Genomic DNA, 18698 nt, shown 5'->3' with positions numbered 1-18698 from the left:
TTCTTTTGTTCTGTACCGCCCCCCCCCTCCACCTTCCCCGTATTTTTCTTAGGGTTTCACAATACCGTGCACCAGTAACTGTTTCCACCTGGGGAAAAATTGAGTGCTAACACTTCCTTTCTTTTGTTCTGTACCGCCCCCCCCCCCCCACCTTCCCCGTATTTTTCTTAGGGTTTCACAATACCGTGCACCAGTAACTGTTTCCGCCTGGGGAAAAATTGAATGAGGAATCCTTTAAAGATCCCAAAGGGCTACGGATATGATTTTATGGGCCGAAACAACAGTTTCATATTTTTCCGCTGATGATGAGAGGGGATGCCGTCACTGTATTGTCGTCTTTTCATCCCAGGGATGTGGTGGCCACCAACCTTTCGTCTCTGTCACAACAGAGTCAAGGAATTGTCCACCTTCCATTTCGAAACTATGTGGCGTGGAGTAGTGACTCTATTGACTTTGTGTAGATATGTAAGCGGTTTTGTTACCCACCCCGCTCTCAGTTCTCAAGAACTAATCGTTTCAGCATTTATTTGATGCAGAAGAGGTCTGGAAGCATTGAGTTCATCTCATTAAAAGTCAGTCGATGGTCGCTACAAACAGTTCCTTCGATTTTGTTCATCATTACACCAACCGCGATAAAGGGACGCCAATTTCTTTGTTCATGACGACTGCCAACTTTAAACTCTTGACACCATTTGTGCAGTGCGCATCTCCGTCTACATGAAAAAAAAAAAACAATAGATTGTGCCCTTCACCTAATAGCTGACGGCATACGGAATAGAGGCACTCATTTCAAAATGGCAATACAACAAGTGTTTTCAGCCGGCTGAGACAAACCACCGGCTGTTCAATGGCCTTGTCCTTGAATGCAGCGTCAGAGACTCATTACTCTGATTTTCTGGACATGCTTCATATCTGACTATAAAGTACTGATAACAGAAATTCTACCCTCAACTACAACTACTCCAGACAGGGATTTCGGAAAGTGGGAAAAATGGATTTCAGTTTTAGGGGGAAAAGAAAAAATATGGTGAAGTCAGTTACTTTTCTTGCAAGAAAATTATTTAGTAGTTGGCATTACATAGAAGTGGTTCAACACTAAAATATTTTTATATAAGGTTTTTTACACGTATACTCCTTCTTTTTAATATGAGTTCAAGTGGTCGCAAGGTGCCATGTACAGCGGGAAAGAGCGCGGGTAGTGGTCCTTGACGAGTCATCCACCCCCCCCCCCCCCAGTCCTATGCAAGCTTACTCGACTACACAACATAACAAAGTGTACTGTCACTGTTAACAAGCAAAAACCGAGTTTTTTCAATAAAGATCTATAGTTTTCAAATAAATTTGGTTTTTTATTAGTTTGCATATTCAGTCAGTGTAAATAACTTTCAATAAGTGTAAATAAATCGATGAAAAGTTTAAGTGTCAAAAGTGTTCATTAGTTTTTCTTTTTCGTCTTTACAAATATTGCATATTACTAATTCCGATAAAAAAGGACACAAAATCGTTAAGTCGGTTTACAATGGTCGGTTAGAGATCCCAGCTCCAGATTTACGATATTTCCTGACCGGGGCAAAAACTCGATAGTGGCGCCCCATCCCTCATCGAGCGTTTGAGGTAGGACGTCAAGGTTTGATGTGTAAAACATATATGTTCGACGAAATGTAAGACATCTTATTTGGTATTAAGTGTGCCAAAGTGCAGCGTCACGCCTCTTCACCCAGCGTTCTTCTGTCGCACGTCACTGTATTTAGCTCTGTGGAATTCATGCATTTGTATTTTGTAATGGAAGCCACCAAACGTATACTCAGGACACTGTAAATTAAAATACTCTATTGTGCTTCTCCTGCTCCCAGTCGGCCGGTTTGACATCCTACCCAATTTAAAAAATTCTCACAATTAATACTTAGCTAATAACCTTCTCTTTTGTATGACATAAATTAAATATAGGAAACATAAAACTGGTAAAGGCAAGATACAAGCAAGACGGTACAAATTTATTCAATCCATAAGTCCAAGCATTTTTTCTCTCTATTTCGTTATAGCTCTACATCCTCTGATCTCCTTTCTGCGAAAGAATCTACTACCTCATCAACGTTCGGCAAATGTTTTGCTACATGAAAAAACAAAATGTCGTTGCCTAATACTAAAAAAGCTGCTAATACGAATAGTACCCAAGACTGGTGTGGTTTTTCGATTTGATTATGTCTCTTTTGACTCTGCCGTTCTAATAAATATTGCAGCAACTGTAACACACGCGAAATAAGCGAGACTGTTTTCGCACAAATGGTCATTTTCATGTATCTTATTAACATATACAACACGACAAAATATAATCCACGAATTACCAATATCAAATGCCTTTTAGGCCTGTTGTTGTTGTTGTGGTCTTCAGTCCTGAGACTGGCTTGATGCAGCTCTTCATGCTACTCTATCCTATGCAAGCTTCTTCATCTCCCAGTACTTACTGCAACCTACATCCTACTGAATCTGCTTAGTGTAGTCATATCTTAGCCTCCCTCTACGATTTTTACCCTCCACGCTGACCTCCAATGCTAAATTTGTGATCCCTTGATGCCTCAGAACATGTCCTACCAACCGGTCCTTTATTCTTAACGAGTTCTGCCACAAAGTCCTCTTCTCCCCAATTCTATTCAATACCTCCTCATTAGTTATGTGATCTACCCAACTAATCTTCAGCATTCTTCTATAACACCACATTTCAAAAGCTTCTAGTCTCTTTTTGTCCAAACTATTTATCGTCCATGTTTCACTTCCATACATGGCTACACTCCATACAAATACTTTCAGAAACGACTTCCTCACACTTAAATCTATACTCGATGTTAACATATTTCTCTTCTTCAGAAACACTTTTCCTGCCATTGCCAGTCTGCATTTTATGTCTTCTCTACTTCGACAATCATCAGTTATTTTGCTCCCCAAATAGCAAAACTCCTTTACTACTTTAAGTGTCTCATTTCCTAATCTAATTCCCTCATCATCACCCGACTTAATTCGACTACCTTCCATTATCCTCGTTTTGCTTTTGTTGATGTTCATCTTATATCCTCCTTTCAAGACACTGTCCATTCCGTTCAAGTGCTCATCCAAGTCCCTTGCTGTCTCTGATAGAATTACAGTATCATCGGCGAACCTCAAAGTTTTTATTTCTTCTCCATGGATTTTAATACCTACTCCGAATTTTTCTTTTGTTTCCTTTACTGCTTGCTCAATATACAGATTGAATAACATCAGGGAGAGGCTACCACCCTGTCTCACTCCCTTCCCAACCACTGCTTCCCTTTCATGCCCCTCGACTCGTATAACTGCCATCTGCTGTCTGTACAAATTGTAAATAGCCTTTCGCTCCCTGTATTTTACCCCTGCCATCTTTAGAATTTGAAAGAGAGTATTCCAGTCAACATCGTCAAAAGCTTTCTCTAAGTCTACAAATGGTAGAAACGTAGGTTTGCCTTTCCTTAATCTACCTTCTAAGATAAGTCGTAGGGTCAGTATTGCCTCACGTGTTCCATTAATTCTACGGAATCCAAACTGTTCTTCCCCTACGTCGGGTTCTACTAGTTTTTCCATTCTTCTGTAAAGAATTCGCGTTAGTATTTTGCTGCTGTGACTTATTATACTGATAGTTCGGTAATTTTCACATCTGTCAACACCTGCCTTCTTTGGGATTGGAATTATTATATTCTTCTTGAAGTCTGAGGGTATTTCGCCTGTCTTATACATCTTGCTCACCAGATGGTAGAGTTTTGTCAGGACTGGCTCTCCCAAGGGCGTCAGTAGTTCTAATGGAATGTTGTCTACTCCCGGGACCTTGTTTCGATTCAGCTCTTTCAGTGCTCTGCCAAACTCTTCACGCAGTATCGTATCTCCCATTTCATCTTCATGTACATCGTCTTCCATTTCCACAATACTGTCCTCAAGTACATCGCCCTTGTATACACCCTTTTATACTCCTTCCACCTTTCTGCTTTCCCTTCTTTGCTTAGAACTGGGTTTCCATCAGAGCTCTTGATATTAATACAAGTGGCTCTCTTTTCTCCAAAGGTCTCTTTAGTTTTCCTGTAGGCAGTATCTATCTTACCCCTCGAGAGATAAGCCTCTACATCCTTACATTTGTCCTCTAGCCATCCCTGCTTAGCCATGTGGCACTTCCTGCCGATCTCATTTTTGAGACGCCTGTATTCCTTTTTGCCTGCTTCATTAACTGCATTTTTATATTTTCTCCTTTCATCAATTAAATTCAATATTTCTTCTGTTACCCAAGGATTTCTACTAGCCCTCGTTTCTTTACCTACTTGATCCTCTGCTGCCTTCACTACTTCATCTCTCAGAGCTACCCATTTTTCTTCTACTGTATTTCTTTCCCGCATTCCTGTCAGTTGTTCCCTTACGCTCTCCCTGAAACTCTGTACAACCTCTGGTTTAGTCAGTTTATCGAGGTCCCATATCCTTAAATTGCCACCTTTTTGCAGTTTCTTCAGTTTTAATCTACAGTACATAACCAATAGATTGTGGTCAGAATCCACATCTGCCCCTGGAAATGTCTTACAATTTAAAACCTGGTTCCTAAATCTCTGTCTTACCATTATATAATCTATCTGATACCTTCTAGTTATCTCCAGGATTCTTCCATGTATACAACCTTCTTTTATGATTCTTGAACCAAGTGTTAGCTATGATTAACTTATGCTCTGTGCGAAATTCTACCAGACGGCTTCCTCTTTCATTTCTTACCCCCAATCCATATTCGCCTACTATGTTTCCTTCTCTCCCTTTTCCTACTCTCGAATCCGGTCACCCATGACTATTAAATTTTCGTCTCCCTTCACAACCTGAATAATTTCTTTTATCTCATCATACATTTCTTCAATTTCTTCGTCATCTGCAGAGCTAGTTGGCATATAAACTTGTGCTACTGTAGTAGGCGTGGGCTTCGTGGCTATTTTGGCCACAATAATGCGTTCACTATGTTGTCTGTAGTAGCTTACCCGCACTCCTATTTTTTATTCATTATTAAACCTACTCCTGCATTACCCCTATTTTATTTTGTATTTATAACCCTGTATCACCTGAGCAAATGTCTTGTTCCTCCTGCCACCGAAGTTCACTAATTCCCACTATATCTAACTTTAACCTAATCATTTCCCTTTTTAAATTTTCTAACCTTCCTGCCCGATTAAGGGATCTGACATTCCACGCTCCGATACGTAGAACGCCAGTTTTCTTTCTCCTGTGCTCTTGAGTAGTCCCCGCCCGGAGATCCGAATGGGGGACTATTTTACCTCCGGAATATTTTACCCAAGAGGACGCCATCATTATTTAACCAACAGTAAAGCTGCATGCCCTCGGGAAAAATTACGGCTGTAGTTTCCCTTTGCTCTCAGCCGTTCGCAGGACCAGCTCAGCAAGGCCGTTTTGGTTAGTGTTGCAAATCCAGATCAGTCAATCATACAGACTGTTGCCCCTGCAACTACTGAAAAGGCTGCTGCCCCTCTTCAGAGACCACACGTTGGTAGGCCTCTCAACAGATACCCCTCCGTTGTGGTTGCACCTACGGTACGACCATCTGTATAGCTGAGGCACGCAAGCCTCCCCACCAACGGCAAGGTCCATGGTTCATAGGGGGGGGGGGGGGGGGGGGGCTTTTAGGCCTACTACAGGCAAAATGTTTTATGTTAGGAAACAGTTTCACATTTCATTCATACGCTCCAGTTTCTCAAGCATGAGATCGAAATTTGTATATATATTTGGAATCGTCATATTCTTCCATACAATTTGTGCGATGTCCCTGTTTCTTCTCCTTCCTCGTTCTAACAAGCAATCTTGTCATCACTAATTCTGTAACTATTCCTGTCATTGTCAAAACTTATCCTCCTTTTAACTTCGCTAATCCTCGCAGAATCACCGGTTCAGTTATCCCGCGTTAATTCTCCTGTTAGGCATTATTACGTGTTCGTACAAAGCCTTTTCCGCGCTATTCCGAGACCAGAGCTTAAGCGGCTGCTAACCACGGACTGTACAACTGCCCTTAGTAGTGCAGAGTTGTGGCAAAATTTTTTTGTCAAAATTTCGTTTTCTTGGATACACCGAGAAAATAATATGTAACCTGTCTTAATTGTTATTCCTGTTAGTTGTTTGTTTCCATTCTGGTAGTTTGAATCTATGGATTTCGTCAATAATTACAAACCTTATCATTCACACACCCAATCAACCACATAAGAGATCTGTTCAAAAAATTCAGGAACTCTGTCCACAAAATTTTTCTATCCTTACCTTTTAATTATTGTGGATGGTCTCCGTCGAAATACTCTCCTCCAAATTGATTTACTCCGCTCCCAACGCCGTTTCGCATTCTTGGTACGCTTCTTGCTGGATCGCGCTAAGCACCGTCTGCGAATTTTATTTTATCTCGTCTATCGTTGCAAGTCTTCGTCTTTTCAACAGGGTTTTCAATTTTGGAAATTAAAAAAAAAGTCCGCAGGGGCCAGGTGTGGAGAGTAGCATAGTGATCCCGTTATTTGCACAATAGTCACGCACCAACGAGGATGAGTGTGCGGGGGCGGCGGTATCGTGATGCAAGAGCCATGAATTGTCTCGCCACATTTCAGGCCGTTTCCTTCTCAAATCTTCTCTGAGGCGTCGCAACACGTCCCGATAGTACCGTCGATTAACAGCTTGTCTCTGTGGCCCAATTTCGTTGACGTTTCTGACATGAGCGTCGTTGGTAGACGTCGAAGGGCGTTCTGAACAAGGGTCATCCTTAACTTACGTCCGACCATTTTTACACCGTGTGAACCATTCATAATACCGAATACGGCTTAAGCATCCATCACCGTAGGCTTCCTGTATCATTTGGTGTGGCTCTGTAAAGGTTTTCTCGAGTTTCATGCAAAATTTAATGCAGACGAGTTACTCCTCCAACTCTGTCATCTCGAAATTCGCAAACTGTGGGACACAACATTCTACTCAATACAGCACTAAACAATAACTAACAATCATGCAACTTCCGGCAGCTGCACATTAAACAAAAGCGTATGCAGGGATGTCAAATGCATTTCGCTCCAATACACCACTGGCGCGAAGTTACGAATGTTCCGGTATTTTTTGAATAGACCTCGTAAATAACAGCGTTTGGCATCATCCGTTCGGGTTTATTCCGCTCAGCTCGTATAGCCCTGTCCCTTTTGTCTGCGGGCAAGTTTTTAGTTTTTTATTTCTAGTTGCGAGGGGATTCTCCTGGCAGAACCATCATGTACGCTATGCTCGCATTCAAAACTCAAAGCCCGCCGATGTGGCCGAGCGGTTCTAGGCGCTTCAGTCTGGAACCGCGCGATCGCTGCGGTCGCAGGTTCGAATCCTTCCTCGGGCATGGATGTGTGTGATGTCCTTAGGCTAGTTAGGTTTAAGTAGTTCTAAGTTCTAGGGGACTGATGACCTCAGATGTTAAGTCCCATAGTGCTCAGAGCCAGTTGAACCATTCAAAACTCAACTTATGATTCGTTCAGAAATCAACTTAAAATGTGTTAAAAATGTTCTAAAACCAAGAGGGATGCGTGCCAAAATCATACCTATATCCGAGCCTCAGAGATCCTATTAAGATGATTAGTTTTAAATATTCTCAAGTTCAGTTCCCTTGTATATATTTCAGAGATGGGTATCACAAAAGTCTTTCGACTAAAAGGTGTTCCTGCTGCACAGAAAAAGAACCTCCCTGACTCAAGTTCTTTCAACACAAGTTTGTAACTTCACTTTATCTATTTGCGCCGACTTTCTACCATTGCCAGTCATCAGAAGTTCGTTGCCACGTGTTCATTCATCATTAGTAGTGAGTCTGTTGATATCACTACACCTGGCGCTACTTAATGGGATGAAGGCAATTCTTCAACTGTAGTTTCTACTGGCGGTAAGCTGGAGGAACTACAGTACGTCATTAGCAGTTAATCGCAGTTGTGATGTAGGCGAATCCATAAACTACCATGTCAGACGAAGTCAAGTATCAGTTCCTAACAAACCTAATTGTTCTAAATTCGTCCCGCGATTTCGAAAGGCCACTGATGACAAAAAAATATAAAATGACCCATGACCCATTCAAAAAACTTGGCCAGAAAACTACTAAAGGTTAGTATACTTTCCTAAGTTGAAGGGAGAACTTTTTAAGTTTTAAAAAGAGGAATGTTTGGTGCTTTTGTGATAAGGCCGACCAAGATTACGAGCACATTCATGAGGATGCTCGAGCCCATGAGAAGAGCAGTTCGCATCTAGAATCTCACAAGTAAAGCCAAAAGTTTTTTTTTGAGTCCTTAGAAATGAGAAAGAAACAGTGGACGGTTAAACAGTATAATTACAGAGTCTGTAAATACTAAACACCAAGTGCCCTCCGCCACACACCGTTGGGTGGCTTGCGGAGTATAAATGTAGATGTAGGTGTAGATGCAGTGCCGGAGTTAGTGACTCGACACAGAGTCTGTGACAGGGTGTACTGTTTAAAAGTAGCAGTAAAACAGTGACACTCGGCAGTGCAGTCCGTCGACAACTGTCGATAATGCCGAACAGTGGCATTCTGCAGTTGTTATGGTCTTCAATCCGAAGACTGGTTTGATACAGCTCTCCATGCCATCCTATTATGTGCAAGCCTCTTCTTCTCTGAATAACTACGGCAGCCTACATCTTTCTGAGTATCCTTACTGTATTCATCTGATGGTCTACCTCTACGATTGTTATTTCTCATACTTACCTCAAATACTAAACTGGTGATCCCTTAATGTCTCAGAATGTGTCCTGAAAACCGATCCCTTCTTTTAGACAAGTTGTGCCACAAATTTCTTGTCTCCCCAATTCTATTCCGTACATCCTCATCAGTTACGCGATATGCCAACCTAATCTTCAGCATTCTTCTGCAGCATCACATTGCAGAAACCTCTGTTCTCTTCTTCTCTAAGCTATTTGTCGTCCACGTTTTACTGCTATACATGTCTGCACTTCTGACAGCTTGAGAAAAGATTTCTTAACACTTAAATCTATATTTTATATTAATAAATTTCTCTTCTTAAGAAACTCTTTTCTCTTCATTGCCAGTCTACATTATATATTCTCTCTACTTCGACCATCGTCAGTTATGTTCCAGCCCCAATAGCAAAACTCATATGCTACTTTTAGTGATCCGTTTCCTAATCTAATTTCCTCAGCTTCACCTGTTTTAATTCTGCTACTTCCATTCCGTTCAACTGCTCTTACTAATCTTTTGCTGTCTCTGACAGAATTACAAAGTCATCTGCAAATTTCAAAGTTTCTATTTCTTCTCCCTGAACTTTAATCCCTACTCCAAATTTTTTATTGATTTCCTTTACTGCATTCTCAGTGTACAGATTTAATAAGGTTGGGATAGGCCACAACCGTGTCTCACTCCCTTCTGAACCACTGCTTCCCTTTTATGCTCTTCGATTCTTGTAACTGCCGTCCGGTTTCTGTACAAGTAATACATAGTCTTTCGCCCCATGTATTTTACCACTGCTATCTTCAGAATTTCAAAGAGAGTATTCTAGTCAACACCGATAAAAGCTTTCTCTAAGTCTACAAATGCTATAAATGCGGGTTTGCATTTCCTTAACCTATCTTCTAAGAGAAGTTGTATGGTCAGTATTGTCTCTCAAGACATTTCTCCGGAATCCAAACTGATATTCCCTGAGGTCCGATTTTCCTGTCTTCTGTAAAGACCTCCTGTTAGGCTTTTGCAACCATGACTTGTTAAACTGATTGTTCGGTAATATTCACATCTGTTAGCATCTGCTTTCTCTGAAATTGGAATTATTATAGTCTTCTTCAAGTCTGAGGCTAGTTCGTCTATCTCATATACCTTGCACACCACATGGAATGGTTTTGTCATGGCTGGCTCTCCAAAGGCTGTCAGTAGTTCTGACGGAATGTCGTCTACTTCAGGGGCTTTCATTGCTCTTTCAAATTCTTCTCCCAGTGTCATTTGTTTTCTGTATTATAGTATGAAGACTTTGCTCCTGCATTTGTGTTGCTAAATATTCAAAGGTCTTAATAAATTAATTAACATATCATTCTTTTTTATAGAGTATGAGAAGCGTGGCCTAGTAAAAAGACTAAGTTCTAACGGGGTCGAAACTGGGACGTTTTTACGGCTTCTTACAAGTCTCCATTCGTCTTCAAAAATACTAAAAATACATCGTACATCTAGCTCTAGCCCCTGCCCCCTCACCATAATCCATCGTATGGAGGCCTTTGGTAGAGGATAAATGGTACAGTCTAAAAGCAGGGGAATACAGGCTTGGTAGTAACGTAGAATGTAGGCCCTTTACGCTGGGACTGCTATAACGTTTTTGCGTATAAGTCAAATGATATTATTCAGCTATTATACACCGACAACAAAATTTCTACCCGGTCCAGCAATTTAGATTGATATAGATTGTGTAAAGGTGTGTGAAGTGATATATCAACTGACCATCAAAATGTAAGCAGACACATGGATACTAACGAAAAAAGCCCCCCCCCCCCCCCCTACTGTCGCAGTAAGTAAAAATCCAAATTTACATCCATAGACAGATCGACAATAGTTATGGCGATACATTACAGCGTGTTCCACCTTCTTGTCACAGAGCCAGCACCCAGCATTATGCTAAAAATAATAATGTAGCCTCCAGAAACCATCTGAAGATGAATCTGAAGAGGTTCGAAAACCGGTTCATGGAATAAAACATAATTATTCAAAAAAGTAACTGGTTGCAGTTTATGTAACTTACTTACATTCAATTAACAGTCACAGGGTAATGGATAAGCTTAATCATTATGAATTACCTGAAAGATAATGATTTGATGACAACTAGCCATCATGGAGCCAGAAATTGTCTTTCTTGTCAAACACACCCAACTTTTTATTCGCGTTTGTAAAGAACGCTATCGACGGGGGATCTTAGATTGATTCCATATTTTCAGATTTCCAGAAACCTTTTCATACCGTTCCTCACGAACTTGTAATCGAATGGTGTGCCTACGGAGTATAATCTCAGATGTGCGACTGGATTCGTGATTTTCTGTCAGAAACGTCTCAGTTCGTAGTAAACGACGGAAAGTTATCGAGAAAAACAGAAACGATATCTGGCGTTCTCCAGGGAAGTGCTACAGGCCCTCTGCTGTTCCTGATCTGTGTAAATAATCTGGTTGACAATATGAGTAGCCCTCTCAGACTGTTTGCATATGATGCTGTCATTTTCGGTCTCGTGAGGTCATAAGATGATCAAAACAAATTACAGAATGATTTAGACAAGATATCTGTACGGTGCGAAAAGCGCCAGTTGTCTCTAAATAAGGAAAAGTGTGAGGTCATCCACATGAGCACTAAAAGAACCCCACTAAATTGTGGTTACATGATAAGTCACACAAGTCTAAAGGCTGTGAATTCAACTAAATACTTACAGACTACAATTACGAATAATTCAAACCGGAACGATCGCACAGATAATGTCGTGGGGAAGGAAAATCAGAGACTGCGATTTATTGGAAAAACACATGCTACATGCAAGAGGTCTATTAAAGAGACTGCATACATTCTGCTTGTATGTCCTCTTCTGGAATACTGCTTGTCGATGTGGGATCCGCATCAGATATGACTGACTGATAGCATCGAAAAAGTTCAAAGAAGGGTAGCTCGTTTTGTATTATCACGCAACAGGAGAGAGGGTGCCACAGATATGATACGCGGAATGGGGTGGAAATCATTAAAATAAGGGCGTTTCTTGTTGCAGCTGGATCTTCACGTGAAATTTCAATTAGCAATTTTTTCCTTCCATTGCAAAACTATTCTGTTAACACCCACCTATATAAGGAGAAATGGTCATTGTAATAAAATAAGAGAAACTGTAGCTCGCACAGGAAGATTGAAGTGTTCGTTTTCTCGCGCGATCTTCTAAGAGTGGACGGCAGAGAAATAGTTTGAAGGTGGTTCTGAATGCGAAAATATTTTGTTGAGCCCAACCTACATAGGTAGGAATGATCATAAAATGAATAAGAGAATTCAGAGCTCTAACAGAAAGTTTTAGGTGTTCGTTTTTCCCGCGCGCTTTTCGGGAGTTTAATGGTAGGGAGATAATATGATTGTGGTTCGATGAACCTTCTGCCAAGCACTTAAATGTGAATTGCAGAGTAATCATGTAGATGTAGATGGTTCGAAGAACCCTCTGCCAGGCACTTCATTGTGAATTGCAGAGTAGTCATGCATATGTAGATCTAATATAATCAATGCAGAGGGAAGTAGGTTTTGACCCGGCACACTCTCTGCACTGCAGTTGTGAGCAGTGCATCGATACTTCTCCCCCGTGAAGTGGTCCATCAAAACTACAGAGGGTGGACAAAAATATGGAAACACTAAAGACCTAACACATTACCATGACTAATACGGTGCAGATAAACGTCGGCATTCGAAAGAGTTTCCAGTCGTCACGGAATGGGGAAGTAGAGGATCCATCTGATTTTCAAGTTCTAGGTGCTTCATTCTGGAACCGTGAAACCGCTACGGTCGCAGGTTCGAATCTTGCCTCGGGCATGGATGTGTATGATGTCCTTAGGTTGGTTAGGTATAAGTAGTTCTAAGTTCTAGGGGCTGATGACCTCAGAAGTTAAGTCCCATAGTGCTCAGAGCCATTTGCACCATTCTTTGATTTTCAAGTGAATCCCAAACCAGCCTTCTTTCAAAAGAGTGGCAAGTTCACGTCACGACGATGGAGGTGGTCAGTGATCACGCGCTCTTGTCTGCAAACTAGACCACAAAAGCTTAATAAGGTTGGGATCGGGTGGCCATGGTGGCCAGGGGACATGCGACAGTTCACGCTTGTGCACACAAAACTTGCCCTAAACGATGCAGTGTGTGTCAGTAGTGGCCCTGTCGTCTTGGAACAAACCATCGCCATTGAGCAACAAACATTCAACCATGGGATGGACTTGATCAGCTGGAATGGTTACATAATTATTGATGCTAACACAACCTTGCAGAATAACCGTGGTGCCCATGGAATACCGCTATATGGCTGACCAAATCTTAAATCATCAAATCATGTTTCACTCCTGGGACGTCAATTCTGCCGAAGTTGGAAACGGGATGAAACAAGACTCATTCGACCAAATGTCCTTCGTTTATTGCTCCGTAGTCCAGGTCTTATGGCTTCGGCACAGGTAAGGGTATTTGTGCACAGATGAACGTTTTGGTATTCCTGCAATTCCCTGCTTATGCAGCTCCCTTCGTGTTGTTTTGTTGCTGAAAGGGCTTGCGAGTGCGACAGTCCGTTCTTCAGTGACTTACAGCTGTCGTCCTTTTATTTTTCACTGCAATGCTCTTCAATGACCATCTATCACGATCTCTCAAAACACATTTTCGTCCACGGTGTGACTCAGCGGGTGATGTTCAAAAAATGTTCAAATGTGTGTGAAATCTTATGGGACTTAGCTGCTAAGGTCATCAATCCCTAAGCTTACACACTACTTAACCTAAATTATCCTAAGGACAAACACACACGCCCATGCCCGAGGGAGGACTCGAACCTCCGCCGGGACAAGCCGTACAGTCCATGACTCCAGCGCCTGAGACCGCTCGGCTAATCCCGCGCGGCAGCGGGTGATGTTTTCTGCGCTTTTCCTGCATGCGACGTAAGTCTTCGATACGTTTCCTCTGGCAACATCAAACACTTCACCTTCCTACAATATCGAAGCACTCATCATTCGATCACAAGCAATTTGCCAACGTTAGAATTCACTTTCATCCGACATAAAGCACTCTCAACAGCAGGAAACACTGTTCTAACCACTGCTCACTCTTGCAACGTACTGAGAGCATTGCACAGGTGCCGTTCTTGGTCAAATACAGTGGTGCAACCTGCAGTCTTGCCTAGCTTCTGTATTTGTGTTCCAGCATGCACTTCTCGCTGTGTTCCCGTATTTTTGTCCAAACCCTGCATTGTCTTATGGGTACTATGAGCTGCACGTATAACATTATTTGTTTATGGTTCATTTAAATTTTTATAATTTTTTTTCTTTAAAATTTTCGCAAATTGGTTCTATATTTTCTGCAGATGTAAAGTAAAGTTATTTCTAATTGTTTATTACGTTAAACAACTTTCTGGTGACATTTTGTATTTTAAAATATTTTTGTGTATAAATTGTTCATGTTGATGTAAATATGGCAATTTAAGAAATAGTCACGCTTAGGAACAATGTAAGAAATAGGTGTTATGTAAAAAGCCAGTGTACTTTTGTTTAAAACGGAATTGGCTCTGGAGAGTGGAAAAGGTGACAAATGCGAATTGGCGCGCTACCTAGAGCAATTGCGGAAAGTAAGTCACACAGTCTGTAGGCAGCAGTGATGGAGGCAACACCTTTGTGGAGCAAGAGGAGCTTTGCCTGCAAATTTGCACAAAAATGCGTCGGATGGAGACTGCAAACGGCTTACGCCACAGCTGCAAGTTGTTGGTCTACTGTGTGTAGAAATGAATGACGCAAAGAAGAGAAATTGAGCCCATACAGCAAGAGACTTGCAGCCCGTACTGTGGGTAGTGTATCCTCTATAATTGTTCGCCACACCCAAGCCTACAGCCACCAGATAAGATTTATTTGTACTTTACTTTTGTACAGCGTGAACCATTAATTTAAATTGTGTTTTAATAATTATTCTTGAATCTTAAAGAAACTGATTCACCCTTTTATTTCGTCCTAATCATACACTTATATAGGTTTCATTCCTGGTGTTTGATTAATCCGAGTATCCTGCTTTGCAGACCAAAGTTTTTAGCTTCCTTAAAGTTATCTGGTGGGCTTTTTCTCTTTTAAAAACTAAATGTTTAATGGTGTGGCCCAATATGGTTCACGTGGAGTAATATTTATTTCAGGAAGCAACGTAAACAGCAGCAAGAAAGTAGGCAAAATTCGTACTTCTGCTTTTCAAATCCTTCACTGTTTCATTGCCTGGATACGCTGGCTACCATTAGTACATGTTTTAAACACTAAATGAACTTGGAACTGAGTTGTTCTAGCTTCAGTATAACATTATTCGTATTGCGTTTCTATCTAACCGCTGGGTAAGATCTTAGGAAAAAAATGTAATAGTCTGATTTACCTTTCCGTTAGACACAACACACGGTCAAATACTGTAAAAATGATAACTCTATTGATTAGCTTTTCCTAGTAACTGGACTCCTATAGTGCACTTTACTTGGAAACTAAACTAAACTTCAGTGAGAGGGTTATACGTGGCTTTTCTCGTGACAGGACTGTTGGGGTATATTATACGTAGCAACATTGAGACAGGGTTTTCTGTTATTTAGGTAAAATCATACTAAATTACAATAATAGTGGTAGGATTATACACTGTGTGATCGTCTGGATTCGACATTGTAATACACTCTGGCTTCACCTACTGTAGCTTTTTCCTACAGTTCTTGTGATTTCCTGTGTTTACTAAAATATGTGATACTAACAAACAAGTAGCAGATAGTGAAGTAACACCAGCTGCGGACTTCAGTTGTACATGGAACCTGTAAGCTTCAAAACTCCCTCTTTTGTGTAATTCCTTAGCAACGCTCCGCTGCTGACAGCCACTAGCGACCATTCTTGTACAATTATGTAACTGAAGAGGAGGAAGATGAGAAGAAACTGCGCTGTCAAGCACAAGGAAGCTTTATAGAAGAGCTAATTGTTTTAGACAATAATTCATACAATCACCGAAACGCGCTTCTGTTAACTGTGTATGAACGATGGTTGTCCAGATACGTATTCAGTACACTGCAAGAATACCAGCGTAAATATTTCAGAAGACTAGGATTTCGTTCTTTATCCTGCCTCCTGACAATAAGATTCAGTATGATCCAGAAGGAAGACTCGTCAATGTCGAGCTAGTTGAAGACGGAACACCGGTTTAGCAGGAGAAGAGTGAGTGAAGCGAACGCCAGTGGTCGTTCGTAAAGCAGCATATCAACATTCATTTTATTTCTTGATTTCATTTTGACCAGTGTTTATTAACATTTCATTATATGTCAAAGATCAAAATCGCAACTGTCTCCAACATTTAACTATCTTTTATCTCAGTCAGATACGATGACTGAAACAAAATATGTGACGTTATTGCTGCTTACGATTAAATCTTAGCATGCAGACATTTTTGGTAGGCACTTCTTACATTTGTTATAATGTACCTCGCAGCTATGAATAACACTCACAAATACCTACCTAAAAACCTGAAGCTTCCAGTTCCCCCGGAAGCATCGTGTCGTGCCATAAACTCAATGACACCCTGAAATCAGTGAGAACCATTCTGATCCATGATTATTCAAGGCACGTCCGTAAGTCAAAAGTCGTAGAGGCTGATCTAAGATGTATGCAAAGTGCGCAAATCTTGCTCCACGGTTTCCTGCATTTAGTGAGTTGGTCTGGGGTCCGTAGACTCAGTTAGTAGTAAATTAACACTGTGGTGGCCAACTTTATTTTGAACGCACTTACGAAACTTGCATTACTGCAACACACTGAAGTGCTTCGTCGTCTTACGCGAATACACTTTATTTATCAAATATTTACCCTTTCACTATCTTTAAAATTATTAAACTTTTCAGTTTAAATAAGACTTTAGGTTAGTTTGCAAGATATTTTTGGTAAGGAAATGTTTTTAACACTACACATGTAAATAATTCACAGCCACAATTATCAAACTTTTCATTTAATGAAGATTATTACATTTTAAAGCAGGTACTGCTGCCACAAAATTCATAATTTACAAGATCTGAATCGTTGCACATCAAGTCTTCCTTTATCTCTGATATTAAACGTCGAAGTACGACTTTAGCGTTACTCTCCCACACGACGGCGACGACACGAGTTACCAGGATCTTCCTGCAAGTATACCATGGTGATCCATGCAGGACGCACTCTCGAGGCCGTGGAGAATCTTGTGTTTCCAAGAAGCAGAACTGAAAGCTCATAGGACACTCTACCAGTAATAATGTATTCGCTACTGCATACCATATGGCTACGAACATGACGGTTGATCAAGCGCATGTCTTGATGGCAGTTCAACAAACAAATTTCACCAAGTTCGTATTCAGTTTCTGGCAGCTGGCACTCAATAAGTAAGAAAATATAACAGAATTATCACAGCATTTCGTAACAAATCTAACTATGGTTTTACCATTACATGTCTGTATGAAATCTCAAGGATACGTAAGTTTCTACATTCTATCATACATATTCTAAGAATTACATTTATGATAGATTCTGAGGTCGCATATTACAGCGTTTTTTCTTTGGTTCATAGTGTCAACAGTGAATACACACAAAGTTTTCAGAACGTCGTCGGATTTAGACTCATGATTGGGATGTTGACGGACATTATTCGATGTCATTTGGCACGCCACCATGCCTACCACACTCAAAAAATGTCCTTGAACCGGCTTTAGCTGAAGTTTGTGAAAGGACGATGGGACAAAATATTCCTCTTTTCCGAACGCCTTGACATCATACCAGAATAGTCTTACACATTAATCATAGACTCTTTTTAAAAAGCTAAACCGCATAAATACACTCCTGGAAATGGAAAAAAGAACACATTGACACCGGTGTGTCAGACCCACCATACTTGCTCCGGACACTGCGAGAGGGCTGTACAAGCAATGATCACACGCACGGCACAGCGGACACACCAGGAACCGCGGTGTTGGCCGTCGAATGGCGCTAGCTGCGCAGCATTTGTGCACTGCTGCCGTCAGTGTCAGCCAGTTTGCCGTGGCATACGGAGCTCCATCGCAGTCTTTAACACTGGTAGCATGCCGCGACAGCGTGGACGTGAACCGTATGTGCAGTTGTCGGACTTTGAGCGAGGGCGTATAGTGGGCATGCGGGAGGCCGGGTGGACGTACCGCCGAATTGCTCAACACGTGGGGCGTGAGGTCTCCACAGTACATCGATGTTGTCGCCAGTGGTCGGCGGAAGGTCCACGTGCCCGTCGACCTGGGACCGGACCGCAGCGACGCACGGATGCACGCCAAGACCGTAGGATCCTACGCAGTGCCGTAGGGGATCGCACCGCCACTTCCCAGCAAATTAGGGACACTGTTGCTCCTGGGACCATTCGCAACCGTCTCCATGAAGCAGGGCTATGGTCCCGCACACCGTTAGGCCGTCTTCCGCTCACGCCCCAACATCGTGCAGCCCGCCTCCAGTGGTGTCGCGACAGGCGTGAATGGAGGGACGAATGGAGACGTGTCGTCTTCAGCGATGAGAGTCGCTTCTGCCTTGGTGCCAATGATGGTCGTATGCGTGTTTGGCACCGTGCAGGTGAGCTCCACAATCAGGACTGCATACGACCGAGGCACACAGGGCCAACACCCGGCATCATGGTGTGGGGAGCGATCTCCTACACTGGCCGTACACCACTGGTGATCGTCGAGGGGACACTGAATAGTGCACGGTACATCCAAACCGTCATCGAACCCATCGTTCTACCATTCCTAGACCGGCAAGGGAACTTGCTGTTCCAACAGGACAATGCACGTCTGCATGTATCCCGTGCCACCCAACGTGCTCTAGAAGGTGTAAGTCAACTACCCTGGCCAGCAAGATCTCCGGATCTGTCCCCCATTGAGCATGTTTGGGACTGGATGAAGCGTCGTCTCACGCGGTCTGCA

Source organism: Schistocerca serialis, chromosome 1, assembly GCF_023864345.2.
Source record: "Schistocerca serialis cubense isolate TAMUIC-IGC-003099 chromosome 1, iqSchSeri2.2, whole genome shotgun sequence".
Classification (NCBI taxonomy): domain Eukaryota; kingdom Metazoa; phylum Arthropoda; class Insecta; order Orthoptera; family Acrididae; genus Schistocerca; species Schistocerca serialis.
The sequence above is the reverse complement of the archived record's forward strand: the minus strand, read 5'-3'. Positions refer to the sequence as shown.